This window comes from Rhinatrema bivittatum, chromosome 1 (genome assembly GCF_901001135.1).
Source record: "Rhinatrema bivittatum chromosome 1, aRhiBiv1.1, whole genome shotgun sequence".
In the NCBI taxonomy this organism is placed as follows: Eukaryota; Metazoa; Chordata; class Amphibia; order Gymnophiona; family Rhinatrematidae; genus Rhinatrema; species Rhinatrema bivittatum.
Genome location: NC_042615.1, coordinates 421,422,671 through 421,433,592, shown reverse-complemented (window position 1 = coordinate 421,433,592; position 10,922 = coordinate 421,422,671).

The following is a 10,922-nucleotide window of genomic DNA, read 5'->3' as shown; positions in this document are numbered from 1 at the left end:
CCCCAAGGAGTGACAGCGCGCTAGCGCCCGCCTGGCTCTTTGAAACTGAGTTGTGAGCTGGAGGAGCTGCTGGTCTTGAGACTTCCTCCGATGCGCCACAAACGAGATTATATCTCCTCGGAGCACCGCTTTGGCAGTGCTCCAAAAGAGAACTGGGTCAGCTTTATGTTGTGCGTTTAAAAGTGCAAACGACTCCCAGCGTTCCTTTAAGTAATCTTGAAACGCAATATCATCTGCTAAAAAATAGGGATACCGCCATACATATGTGGATTGAGACGCTATCGGATTTGCCAACTCGAGCCATATCGGGGCGTGATCCGATATAATAATATCCTCAATCCCTGCCCCCACAAACTTAGAGAACTGGGTTGTACTCAATAACAAATAATCCAAGCGGGAATGGGTAGCATGGGCCCTGGAGACATGCGTGAATTCCTTATCCTGAGGGTGTAGCACACGCCATACATCCGTCAGATGGAGGGAACGCTCCAAAAGAAGGAGCCCCTTTCCCGAGGCTCCCGGAGTCCGAGCAAGGGTGGCTTTGTCTAGCAAGGGGTCCTTAACGGCATTGAAATCGCCGCCCACAAGGATTAGATTATCAATATATGGCAGTAAAAGTGCACACAAGTCTGTAAAAAAGGAGGCTCGGTACACATTAGGGGCGTATAAGTTACATAGGATGACAGGCATATGGTGTAATTCCCCTACTAACACAATATATCGACCCTTAGGGTCCTTAAGTACCTTATTAATCTGGAGAGGGAATGCCCGTCTAATCAAAATGGCAACACCAGCCGAATGTGAGCTAGCAGATGCGTAATAAACGGAGCCCACCCACCGTTGTTTCAACTTTTCATGTTCTATATCCGACAGATGGGTCTCCTGCAGCAAGGCCACATCAGTCTTCTTTTTATGTAATAACTGCAGAATTTTAGTCCTTTTAACAGGGGAGTTTATGCCTCCTACATTCCAAGAGAAGTAACGAAAAGTGCTCATAATCATGTAGGCTCAGTGACTAGGTAGGAAAACAGGAAAAACATACCAAATCGAAAGAGGGAATACGCCTCCCAGCAGAGCGCCTCCCTCCGAGCCTGAAATGTGAGTAACAGACATTCAGTAGAGGTTCCCCCGTGGAACCTAACCATGGTCTCCACCCACCCCTTCCCCCTTACCCTTCCTACCCTAACCCCACCCCCCCATGTACCTTTAGCCAAAACCCCCAAACCCACCATCCTAATGATAGCAGGAGAAGATCACACCGACCCATGGCTCAGCCCCCCCCCCCCCACAGCCCCATCCCTCCCCCCCAAACAGCACCCAAAATGTGTAACCAAAAACCAATTATGGGTGCCTAGAACAGCATAACAGTCAACCTAAAGCCACTCTCTGCGCCAGTTCATATGCCAGTCTCTCTCATCCGGGCGGTGCAGTTGAGAAGTCCAGTCCCCCAACTTGCAGGGGAACCAAAAGCAGAGAGTAACAGGTGGGCTTCTTCCTCTGGTACAGTGGGCATTCAGCTCTAAAACTGGCAGCCCTCCGCCGCAGTCAGGCAGCTGGCATTAAGGGCAGATAGTGACGGTTGAAACTGCCGCTTCAGTGCAGTTCCATGGCAACATGAGGACATAGAAACATTCCTCCAACAACCAGTAATAGCACAACCCAGCCAAGTCAAACTCATGGGAAGCAGGGTATCCTTTTAGACTTGCTTGGAGATCCACAGTCAGCAGACACTGGCACAGCAGCCGCAATCATCTGTCAAGTCGCAGGCGCTGGCAAAGCTTGGATGTATTGCTGGATCGCCGCAACCTCAGTAAACCAGCGCACCCCCTGGTCAGTTTGGATCCGCATTTTGGCCGGGTAGACTAGCACCGCTCGAATGCCTCTCTGAAATAGTTGTGAGCAGTATGGCGCCAAAGCCCTGCGCTGTTGAGACACTGCCTGAGAAAAGTCCTGAAAGATCAAGACAGGCTGATTTTCATAGCTCGGTTTGGGCCCTTTTTGAAAAGCTTTAATAATGGCCGCCTTGTGAGAATAATTTAGAACTTTGGCAATAACCACACGGGGCTTAGCCTGAGCTTCGCGTCTGGGGCCCAAACGATGCGCCCTTTCCACCCGTAGGGGTCCCGACAGGCCCGTCAGTTTCAAAACTTGAGGGAGCCATCCCTCAAGGAAAGTTGGCAGCTGATATTCAGGCAAAGTCTCCGGTAACCCCACCAGTCTTAAATTAGCCCTTCTCGAGCGATTTTCAAGATCCTCTATGCGAAGAGCCTGCTTACCAAGCTCCGCCTTCAGGGATGCGATGTCGGTCGTGGCTGTGTGGAGGCCATCTTGATTCCCCGAGACCCGCGTTTCCAGCTCTACGAACCGGCGATCTATCGTGGCCATGCCGGCGTTAAGCTCCTTAAGTTGCTCTGATATTTTCTGGAGTTCCGGGGTGAGGGCAGCAAGAACCGCCGCGGTCAGCTCCGCCGTCGCGGCAGGCGCCGGCACGCTTTGCTCCGGCATCCCCCCCGGCACTTCCGGGTTACCGTCGGCCATGCGCGCCTTCTCGCGGTCTTTGCTTTTTCTTTTTTTCTTTTTTGCCCCCGCGTGTCGCCATCGGTGTTCACCGGCAAGGCAGCTCCACAGACCTCTCGATTAAGGTAGGCACCAGGTTGAAAAAGGCGCTGATGGCGCTGGATGAGGCTGAAAGGTGAGGGGCTCGAGCCCAGCGACGGGGGATCACATCCTCTCCCGTCAAAGGGTCACGTGATCTCGGATTACAGGACTTAATAATGTGGCTGGGATAGTGAGGGTAAGGATTACAGGATTTAATAATGTGGCTGGGACAGCAGGGGTAAGGATTACAGGATTTAATGAAGTGGCTGGGATAGTGGTGGCAGGGATTATAGGATTTAATAAGTGGCTGGGATAGTGGGGGCAGGGATTACAGGATTTAATAATGGCTAGGATAGTGAGGGCAGGATTACAGGATTAATAATGTGGCTGGGATAGTGGTGGCAGGGATTACATGATTTAATGACATGGCTGGGATAGTGAGGGCAGGGATTACATGATTTAATGACATGGCTGGGATAGTGGTGGCAGGGATTACAGGATTTAATGACATGGCTGGGATAGTGGTGGCAGGGATTACAGGATTTCATAATGTGGCTGGGATAGTGGTGGCAGGGATTACAGGATTTAATAATGTGGCTGGGATATTGAGGGCAGGGATTACAGAATTTAATAATGGCTAGGATTTAATAATGGCTGGGATAGGGATTAGAGGATTTAATAACATGGCTGGGAAAGTGAGGGAAAGGATTACAGGATCTAATAACCTGGCTGCAGGTCCAGTACAAGGGTATTAGGCACCCTAGGCGAAACCTGCAGTTTGCCCTCCCCCTCTCGTCACACACTCAGCAAACACAATTAAAAATTATACATTTATATAATAGATTTTACATGAACAAGACCATTTAACTACTGTCTACCACTTATAACATGTATTTTATATTTACACGCAGTGCTGTACAACCCTACAAAAAAGTAAAAAAGACCCTTAGAATTAGTATGAGGGCTGTTCATACCTGGGATCTTTTCATTTACAGATGGCCTGAGATTGTTGTGGATTAGCAGGGGAGAGGTGAGAATTTGATGCTCACAATCTCTCTCTCGTATTTACACACATTCACAATCATAGAACATGCTCTCACACACAGACATGCTCTCACAGATACACGCATACTTGCTCTCACACACACAGACATGCTCTCTCATACACAGCAACACACACACACGGACATGCTCTTTCTCTCACCCAGACATGCTCTTACAGATACACACAGAAATGCTTTCACAGGCACACAGACATGCTCTCTCAGACACAACAACACACACACACAGACATGCTCTTTCTCTCCCCAGACATGCTCTCACAGATACACACAGACATGCTTTCACAGACACACAGACATGCTCTCTCAGACACAGCAACACACACACAGACATGCTCTTTCTCTCACCCAGACATGCTCTTACAGATACACACAGAAATGCTTTCACAGGCACACAGACATGCTCTTCAGACACAACACACACAGACATGCTCTTTCTCTCACCCAGACATGCTCTCACACACAGACATGCTCTCACAGATACATACACACATGCTTTCACAGACACACAGACATGCTCTCTCAGACACAGCAACACACAGACAGACATGCTTTTTCTCACACACAGACATGCTTTCACACACAGACATACTCTCACAGATACACACAGACATAGTCATGCTTTCACAGACACACAGACATGCTCTCTCAGACACAGCCAACACAGACATGCTCTTTATCCCAGGACAAGCAGGATGCTAGTCCTCACATATGGGTGACATCACTGACGGAGCCTTATTGCGGGAAAAATTTCTGTCAAAGTTTCTAGAAACTTTAGACTGGCACTTTGAGGCCACTGAGCATGCCCAGCATGCCATGATATTCTCAGCCACAGGGGTCTCTCTCTAGTCTTCGTTTTTCCACGCTGCTGTAAGCATCACGGAGCAAGGAGCCCTGTGAGTTTCTCACAGACTTACTGACTAGAAAGTCATTCATTTTCAAGATATTTTTCTCCCATACGGGATTTCTTTCACATTTCCACCAGCCGGTGAGAAATCGTAGTCTCGTTTTTACTTTTAAGTAAAAACTCTCTCTCAGAATTTTTCCCCTCTTTTCATCGACGGCTGTCGGGAAAAGATAGCTTCAGGATTTAAAAAATGTCCGGTATGTAATCGGACAATGTCTATAACAGATCCACACCTTGAGTGTGTTCTGTGTTTGGGAGATAAACACGATGTCTCATCCTGCCCTCAATATGCAGAGATGACTCCCAAAGGAAGAAAACTTCGACAGGAGCAGATGGAGCATCTCTTTCACCTTCAGCTTCTTCCTTCTCTTTTATTTTATCACACTTAAGTATTAAATTAAAGAATTACAGTATACCGCATCTACGGTTAGCCCATAAAGGGAATTTTAATACACTTTACATATAGCTTATAATATTGAATCATGTATCTGAACAACTGAACAACTGCGGCACCCTCTGGTTAAAGTACAATCCATCTCGAATTTATTTATGTGACTATTTGTAAACCGTTGTGATGGTAAATAAACATCGACGAAATCATCCCCGGCAGGAGTTTCAAAGAAAGTTTTACTGAAAAAACGTTGTCTGGAAGGATCGGGAGATCAAGCATCGCCATCGACTTCGATGGCATCGATAAGGTCAGTGGTCGAGCATAGCCCTAAACATTGGCACCGACATCGACACACACCGACTCCAGCGTCAACCATCTCCCCGGAGGAACCGACAGCTAAGCGGCAGAAGCCTCAGGAAACTCCGATACCAGTGGCGCTGGGGCCTTCATCGATTGAACCTCCACAGGGATCTGTGCAGGTAATATCAACGCCTACACCGCCACCGCATGCAGCTGCTCTGTCCACACCAGCTGTATCGCAAGAATTGTCTAATTTTAGAAGACAAGCGGTGATCCAGGCCCTGAAAGAACAGACACCTATTCCGGCGACTGTGCCGATGCTGGTGACGTCACCGCTACTGGTGTCAACACTGATGCCGGTTCTTGAACCGATGCCGCTACCTTCGCCGATGCCCGTGATTCCACCAACACCGCTCACCATACCAATGCCGACGACTTTGTCGATGCCGGTTCTGATGCCAATGTCTCTATTTACATCAGTGCCGGTACCTAAACCGATGACAACTGCGGTGACATCGATGCCCACCGAAGACGACAACATCATCTTCGGTTCCAACACCATCACCATCGATGCCAACCTTGCCTGGGGATCCAGGAGGTTCAGAATTGGCACTATATCAGCTGTTAATGAAAAAATATCATAAACTGCTCGATTCTCTTCCTTCAAATCCACAGGAAGAACAACCTGAGGAATCACCTATTGATGATCCATTACCAGGACCTTCAGGGATTTCTCGACCACCTGCAACTTCTGAAACTATTCCTCAGGCCCAAGATCCATATGATACTTGGAGTGATACGCAATCAGACACCTCATCTGAATCTTTTATGTCGGATCCATCCCCACCAGATCCTAGGAAAAAATCTCCTCCAGAAGATTTTTCATTCACATCATTTGTACAGGAAATGGCTGACACCATACCATTCACTTTGGTAACAGAGCAAGATAGCAGACAACAAACATTGGAGGTGCTTCAATTTGTAGACCCTCCAAAGCAAGTGGTAGCTATACCAGTCCATGATGTTCTGCTGGATTTGCAACATCGCATTTGGGAACATCCATGCTCAGTATCAGCTGTTAATAAACGAATGGACAGTACATATTTGGTGCAGTCTGCTCCTGGGGACCAAAAATCGCAGCTCCCTCACCAGTAAGTAGTGGTGGAGTCTGCACAAAAGAAGTCCAAAAGAATTAGACCACATTCCTCAAATTCCTTAGGTAAAAATCTCAGATTTTTAGATTCCCTGGGGCATAAGGTCTACCAAGGGGCCATGTTAAATTCTAGAATATCTTCATATCAACTTTACATGACCTAATATCAAAGAAATTGTGGAAGCAAATGCAAGACTTCATTCCATCTCTTCCATCACAATATCAAGAAGCAGCCCAAGCTATCATCCAAAAAGGACTGGAGGCAGGCTGCCTATGATGGGTTCGAGACAGCTTCCAGAGTGGCTGCATCGGGGATCAGTGCCAGGCGTTGGGCATGGTTTAAAGCCTCGGACCTCAGGCCTGAAGTCCAGGATAGATTAGTAGATCTTCCATGCCTGGGAGATAACCTCTTTGGATCCAAAGTACAGGATGCAGTTACGCAGTTAAAAGAGCATACGGAAACCATAAGACAAGCTTTTCTTGATCCCACAGGATCCACCTACACACTCAGTTCGTAGGCCTCAAAGAAAAGATACTAGAAGACCATTCTATAGACAAAGACGGTACTACCCTCCTACATCTAGAACCAGGTCTTCTAGACCACAACAAAGGCCTCAGCCCAGACAACCTAGGGCGGCTAGTCCTCAACCTATGCCACAGACAGGACCTGCTGCTGGCTTTTGAGGACACTCCCAGAGAACACAGCCACCTCTCCAATCCTCAGCCACAACATCCGGTAGGAGGTTGAGTATCCTCTTTTTACAACAATTGGGTTCAAATAACATCAAACCAATGGGTGCTTGCAATAATATCTCGAGGATACCAACTCAATTTCCTCTCAATTCCAATAGATTCTCCTCTGAGACCTCTCTCTCTCTCAACGAGCATCACATAATCCAGTTGCAAGCAGAATTATCCACCATGCTGAGAGCCAGGGCTGTAGAGTCAGTGCCCCGGACTCAGCAGGGCAGATGATTCGATTCCCATTATTTCCTCATTCCAAAGAAAACCGGAGGCCTATGTCCCATCCTAGACCTCAGAAATCTCAGCAAATTTCTAAAGAAAGAAAAGTTCAGGATGGTTTCTCTAGGCACCATGCTTCCACTTCTTCAAACAGGAGATTGGCTTTGTTCTCTGGATCTTCAAGACGCTTACGCTCACATTCCAATATTCCCTCCTCATCGCAAGTACCTGCGCTTCATGGTGGGTCATCAACATTTCCAGTACAGAGTACTACCATTCGGACTTGGCTCTGCTTCCAGAGTATTCACCAATATCTGGCAATAATAGCAGCACACTTGCGCAAGGAAAGTGTCCATGTCTTTCCCTATTTAGACGACTGGATCATCAGAAGTCAATCTCAACAAGGAACTTTAACTTATCTCAGTCGAACAATTACTCTACTTCATTCCATGGGCTTTCTCATCAATTATCAAAAGTCCCATCTCACTCCGTCTCACCTGCTTCAATTCATAGGAACAGAATTGAACACCATCCTCTCAAAGGCCTTTCTACCCGAGGACCAGGCAGAGACACTTTCCCTTTTGGCAAATTCCATTTACTCAATGAAACAAGCAACGGCGCATCAGTTTCTAACCTTGTTAGGCCACATGGCCTCCACAGTTCATGTCACTCCTATGGCAAGGCTAGCCATGAGAGTAACCCAATGGACTTTAAGGTCACAATGGATCCAAACCATTCTGCCACTGTACTCTCCAATTCAAGTAACCGACCAGCTACGTTTCTCTCTTCTTTGGTGGGTGAACAAGGACAATTTGCGCAAAGGCCTACCCTTCCAACAACCAGTCCCACAGATAACGTTAACTACAGATGCATCCACCTTGGGTTGGGGAGCTCACATAAGCAATCTCCAAACCCAAGGTACTTGTACAAAACTCGAAGCAACATTTCAAATCAATTTTCTGGAACTTCGAGCTATACGTTATGCTCTACATGTGTTCAAGGACTGCCTTTCACACAAGACTGTTCTCATCCAAACGGACAACACAGTTGACATGTGGTACATCAACAAACAAGGAGGTACGGGCTCGTATCTCCTCTGTCAAGAAGCTGCACAGATCTGGGGCTGGGCCCTGAACCACTCAATGTTCCTCCGGGCCACTTATCTGGCAGGTATTCACAATGTAGTGGCGGATCGACTCAGTCGTCAGTTCCAAACACACGAGTGGTCCCTGGATCCCTCAGTAGTGACCAGGATATTTCAATGTTGGGGGCAACCAACAATAGATTTCTTTGCGTCACATCTGAATCACAAAGTGGACAAATTCTGCTCTCTCTACACAAACAGAAGAACCAGCCAGCCAAGGACGCCTTTGCTCGCCCTTGGAACTCAGGCCTTCTATACGCATATCCTCCAATACCACTCATAACCAAAACTCTAGTGAAGCTACAACAGGACAGGGGGACCATGTTTCTCATAGCCCGTATTGGCCTCGACAAGTATGGTTTCCCACACTTCTAGATCTCTCAGTCAGGGATCCAATTCGTCTGGGAATAGCTCCCACTTTCTGAACTCAGGATCAGGGTCGGTTGCGCCATCCTAACCTTCAATCCCTATCCCTGACAGCATGGATGTTGAAAGCTTGATCTTACAACCACTCAATCTCTCAACCAATGTTTCTCAAGTGCTTAGAGCTTCACGTAAACCTTCAACACGAAAGAATTATTCTTCAAAATAGAAAAGGTTTACTTTGTGGTGCAGGCAAAAAAATATTGATCCTGTCACCTGCCCCACAACTTCTCTACTAGACTACTTATACCATCTTTCAGATTCTGGTCTCCAGACTTCATCTGTAAGAGTCCATTTAAGTGCAATATCAGCTTACCATAACAAGATGGGAGATGCACCAATATCCATACAACCTCTTGTCAGCAGGTTTATGAGAGGTTTAACTCAGCTTAAACCACCAATTTGGCCACCAGTCACAGAATGGGACCTAAATCTGGTCTTAACAAGACTCATGCGTTCTCTTTTCGAACCCATGAATTCCTGTAATGTTAAATTTCTCACATGGAAGACTATCTTCCTTATAGCCATTACATCAGCTAGAAGGGTTAGTGAGTTACAAGCACTTGTCATGTACTCACCCTATATAAAATTCCTACATGACAGAGTGATTCTCCGTACACATCCAAAATTCCTCCCCAAGGTAGTTACGGAATTCCACTTGAACCAATCCATAGTTTTACCCACATTCTTTCCAAGGCCTCATTCTCACCAAGGGGAACGGGCCTTACATACCTTGGACTGTAAGCGTGCACTGGCATTTTACTTAGACCGCACTGCAGTCCACAGGAAATTCACTCAGCTCTTTGTATCTTATGATCCAAACAAACTGGTTAAAAGAAAGGAATATTTTTCACCATAATTAAAGATCTATGACTTATAGAAATTGATATCTTTCAGCTTGAACTCATGATCAAAGGAAATTGAGACTGCTTCTTCTTATATATAAAAAGTCATATCCGCTAATTATTGTTATTTCAAAAGAAGTGTCTGTAAAAAATTCAGTTTTACATCTTTATTTAAGAAGAAATTACTATATTTAAATGATTACATACATTATCTAGATTGAAATCCTGTAAAGGACAATTGGCTTCGTTCTATAAATTAATGTGCAATAAATTTGCTGTTTTATTTGGGATGCATGAATGTGTGTGTATGCTAGTTTAGTTTTTAAAGTGTTTATATAGATGAACATGTGATTGTATTAAATAAATATTAGACATATTGTGAATGTGTTGTCTCTCTATTTGTGTGGTAGAGTCTTTTATACATAGAGACATGCTGTCAGACACATAGACATGCTTTCACAGACACACACACACAGACATGCTCTAACAGATACGGTCATGTACACACACACAGACACGCTCTTTCGTGCACACAGACATGCTCTCACACAGACGTGCTGTCGCAGTCACAGACACACACATGTTTTCACAGACAGACACACTTGCTATCACTCATTCAATTTCTCCCCTCTCCCCAATAGAAGTACAAGTCCAGAGGCAGCCTCCTCTTTCAGTACCTTTTTCTTGAGGTCATGAGCACTGATGTTTCTCTGTTTCTTGTGGAGGGGGCGCTGTTTCTGTTCCTCCTGTGCTCTATCGCCATGTGAACCTGAGACCAATGCTGCCACTTCCTGCAATGGCCCGGGGATGCGCTATTCTTTTTCCTGCATGGCCTCTTCTTCCTACCACCTGTGCAGACCCACCTCTTCCTCTTCTGGACCATGTGGGTGGGAAGAAGGCGAAGTCCTGCCATCGCTGCCCTCAGATTGGTGGCACCTAGGTGACCGCCTAGGGCTTCCACCGACCCTGCAAGGCTGGGATATTGAAGGCAGGGGATACAGTATTTAGTAACATCGCTGGGATAGTTGGACAGGGGATACAGTTTTAGTAACATCTGGGATAGTTGGACAGGGGATATAGGATTTAATAACATAGCTTGGATAGTTGGACAGGGGATACAGTATTTAGTAACATCGC